This window comes from Mus caroli, chromosome 1 (assembly GCF_900094665.2).
Source record: "Mus caroli chromosome 1, CAROLI_EIJ_v1.1, whole genome shotgun sequence".
Lineage (NCBI taxonomy): Eukaryota > Metazoa > Chordata > Mammalia > Rodentia > Muridae > Mus > Mus caroli.
In genome coordinates, this window is record NC_034570.1 from 127,325,184 (window position 1) to 127,329,409 (window position 4,226).

The following is a 4,226-nucleotide window of genomic DNA, read 5'->3' on the forward strand; positions in this document are numbered from 1 at the left end:
AATCGCCACGTCCGAGGCGAGAGAAATCTCCTATTTAAGGGAGGCGGTTTTCGGGCTTGGGGTCTCCGCCTTGAGAAGCTGATGCTCTCCCTCTCAAGACGCATTAAAGCTTGCCACAGAAGGATCCTGTTTGTGTGCCGCGTTGTTTCTTGCTGGCGGGAAAATTAGCGCGGGACATTAGAAGGAAGACAGATACTATATGACAGAATTGTAAAAAGATTTTGGGAAGGGGGAGCCTTTTTTTCTTTTTTCTTTTCTTTTCTTGGGGGGGGGGCAGGTCTTTTTTGCATAGTTCTGACTGTCCTGAAACTCACTATGTAGACCAGATTGGTTGGCTTCAAACTCTCCAAAATATGCCACCATGCCCAGCCAAGGGGGTAGGCTCAATAAAGATATATAAGATATAAATTTGGGGTTTCTTGTGTGTGTGTCCAGTTGGACAGGGAATGGTGAGGCTACATGTCCTTTTTAATTCACCAGCAGGTGGCGATCTTACTCCAGGTCCTTGCAAACTCTGGCTTCACTTCCGTGGCCACAGTCCGGAAACTCAAGGGAAACACCTGCACCAGATGAAGCCCCGCCCCAATCCCTCCAACCCCCCCCCCCCCCCCCCCAGCGACCAAGGAGAGTTAAATTTCTGCTTTCCAGAAGCTTCCGGGCTAGCAATCGCCATGCTTCTTAAGTTTGCCTTCCCGGTGAATGGGTTCTGCAAGAGTCATCCGGTTCTTTTTACTCCAGAGCTGAACAAGTACCACCAAGTCAACTTTCTGCTCCTATAGAGCAGAAATCTGAGTCTTGTTTTAAAGTCCATTTCAGCACTGTACCTAAGTACATAAGCCAGGTGACCCTGGAGCAGTGTGAGGAGGGGCACCCTCGACCAAAGAATCAAGATTACAAAGCCAGAAGGAAAGAAGGAGAGGGCCGGTGATTGGGACTGGCCTGCCCAGAAGGGACAAGAAGGAGGAGAGAAAAGGCCTCAAGGGAAGGTGTTATCCTGCTGAGCCTGTGACTCACCCTGTGGTCTAGGTCTCCCTGGACAGAGCAGGTCAGTCTCAACACTAAGTAAGTTCACAGACTCCCTGTCCCCTGCTTTGCCCTCCCTCCCAGGCCCTCCTGTCTCCCCTCCCACACCTACTTAGAGAGCCAAGCCTCAGCCTTGCCCTATTTTGGACAGAGGCTGTCCAGGGAGTGACAGGGCCGTGCTGTGCCTGGCTATCAGATCCCTTGGGCCCAGGAAGTGGAGGTCGAAGAGGAGAGGAAGTGGTCACTTAAAAAGCTATCCAGACTGTTTCCCAGTGTCCTTGAGAACCCAACCCGGAGCCATATCTGTGGACTTCAGCATCACCTCTCCCCTGGAACAGTCTTTGCTCTTTATAGTGTGAACTCCGGCTTTTCCTTCAGACCTGGGTCTTTGGTCGTGTTCCTCTGGGTCAGCATTTTATTTTATTTTTTTCCACCTGGATTCCCCCTTTCTTGTCTCTAACCACCAAGTATAACTTTCCATTGACTACATGTGCCCTTTTCTGGCCTTTCTGTTCAATATTGCTGTGGTCTTGGTACCGCTGGAAAATCTGTGTGCTGGAAGTTTGAAAGGGGCTGGGACTTTTACCAAGTGAAAGCTAGTGGGAGTCATTGAGTTATAATTGCCCTCTGGAAGGGATTCATGCAGGCCATGGGTGGGTTAGGTGGCTTAAGTTGTTATAAAAGAACAAGCTTTGAGTTTGAGGCTAGCCTGGTCTACATAGCAAGTAGATATGGACCCTACACATTTAGCTTAAAAAACCAACCAACCAAACAAACAAACAAACGCCCTATCATAGCCTCTGCCTCTCTGTTCCTCTCTTGCGGAGTGGCCTCTCTCTCAGGTACAGCGACTCCTACCATGAGATACTGGTTACTGTGAGGCTTTTACCAGAAGCCACCCTGGTGCTGACACAGCATAAGAAGGCTGGTAATCTGAGCGATGGAGGAGCCCCTTACCTTGGAATCTAGGCTGAAGCTCTGGTCAGCTAAGAGCCTGAGCAGAGAACATTGCTGTGGCAGGGTCTGGCACAGAGACAAAAATCATCTCATACAGAGAAGCTTCGTCAAACCCGCAGCAAGTCATCCTTAAGGCCAGAGACCGTGCATCCCTCCGGTGCCTATGGCCTTACCCTTTCCACTTGCAGGGAGTCACAAATCAGACTAAATCTTAGTTACAGTAAAAGCGTCTTTACCTGCCCAGTGACCCTGTGACCCTGTGACCTGTGCATAGGAAGAACCCTATGATCTCATCCTAGTTCCTTAGCAACTTCAGAAGCTGCCAGAAACAGTACATGTGGCTACCGTAAAGACATCTCAGTGCGACTCTCTTTGAGAAAGTGTAGTTTACCACGTGTGTCTTCTGTCATCTTTGGCATCCTTCCTTCTATTTTGGCCTGTTTTGAAATCGGTTTAAAAAAAATATCTTCTTGACAGACTTCAGTTCTGCTTCATCCTGGCTCGTCCTGGGATTCTTTTCTGTGGCAAAACCGATGATCCAGAATTACCTGAATAGGAGTCCCTAAAAGAGGAGGGACTGCCTCAGCCTGCTGCTGGAAGTTCTGGGCTTTATCTCTTGTATTGCTACTGATAGTTCCACGTTTTTGGATACCCAGAGCTAAGAGCTAGATAAACCTCTTTTCCTTAGAAAGCATCCAGACTCAGATATTTTGTTATAGCAACAGAATATGGATAAAGATAGCTAACAGACTCAGCAAAGCTTGTAAATCCTGAGAGATTCTAGGAATCTTCCTTGGGAAACACAAACACAGAGGCTGATGAATACAGGCCAGCAATGTTGGGCCCCAGCCCATACCTCCCCGCTGCCTTGATTTATCCCAGCATAAAATAGATTATTATGGTAGAATAGTGCCAGAGCCAAGAACAGTGTGTGTGTGTTTGCATGAGTGTGTGAGTATATTATCTGTGTGTGGGACATGTGTGAATATGTGTGTGTATACAGTGTACATGCATGTACATGTGCACGTATGTGGGCACTTGTGTGGAGGCCAGAGGTCAGTGTTAGGTGTTTTTCTCTATCAGTTTCTGCATTATTTTTTGGGAAGTAGCCTCTCAATGAACCTGAAGCTCATCCAGCTTCAGGTTCCTGCAGCTAGACAGACTGCAGTAAGCTCTGAGGAAGCACTGTCTCTGATTTCCCCTCCCCAGTGCTGGGGTTTCCAGTGCACACCAACACATTCCACTTTCACATAGGCTCTAGAGATCCAAACCCAGGTCCTTGTCTTTCAGGGACAAGCACTCTATCTATCCCCCGTGTCACGTCCCCAGTCACGAGAACCTTAAACATCACCTACCTGTGTCAGGTGACCTACTCATGTTCCCAGAGGCCTGTCCGTGGTGGCTCACCATGGATGCGACACAATAAACAGTACATGTGCCCAAGAACATCTGCTTCTTCTCATGAGTAATCCCGACACTTTGGAGGTGAAGGCGGGAGAATCAGGAGTTCAGGACCAACCTTAGCCATGTGTGTCACAGCTCATGTGTGTGTCACAGCTCATGTATGTATTACAGCTCATGTGTGTGTGTGTGTGTGGGGGGTGTAGGGGCTGTAGGGGGACACCTTCCAGAAATGGCTCCTCTGTTTCTGCCATATGGATTCCAGGGTTTAAATTCAGGTCCACAAGCCCTGGTGGCAAGTTCCTCTATCTTTTGAACTGTTTTGTTGGCTCAAAAACATAATTTAAAATTTATATTTTTATTCATACAAAGTAAAGGAGGATGGAGAAGTCAAGCAAACTTTTTATAATAAAATATAAAGTTTTAAGGCCATGGGAAGGTGCTGGGGTCCCCTCTCTACTGCCAGGCCTGCCTTGCTGGTGACTTTGAGAATGTTGTGGTGGTTTGGCCTCTTGTTTTATGCAGGAGGAGGGCTGGTAGCTAGTGCATGGTCTCACAGCCACTGAGACAATTCCCCCTCCAGATGCAGATGTGAGTCTTCCCTCAGTCACTCACTGCCTGTGAGAACAAGGAAGACAGGTGTGTAGAGAACTGTCACTCAGTGGGTGCTCCACAGTAAGCACTGTCCTTATCAGGGCTGTTAATGATTGACAGAGCTGAGATGCAAACTTCCAGTTTGAAGTTGGAGGTTTGGTTTTTGTTTTGGCTGTTTCCCTCCCTTCCTTCCTTCCCTTCCTTCCTTCCTTCCTTCCTTCCTTCCTTCCTTCCTTCCTTCCTTCCTTCCT

At 48.1% G+C, this 4,226-nt stretch overlaps 1 protein-coding gene across 1 annotated transcript in view; it reads left to right on the plus strand.

Annotated features, from left to right (window-relative positions):
* The first annotated feature begins 857 nt into the window (after positions 1–857).
* Positions 858–4,226, plus strand: part of Csrp1 (cysteine and glycine rich protein 1) — a 33,140-nt gene continuing 29,771 nt past the window's right edge. The window contains exon 1 of the mRNA XM_029480667.1: positions 858–1,045. The gene's annotated coding sequence lies outside the window, so the exon portion shown is untranslated. The remainder of the gene's footprint in view (positions 1,046–4,226) is intronic.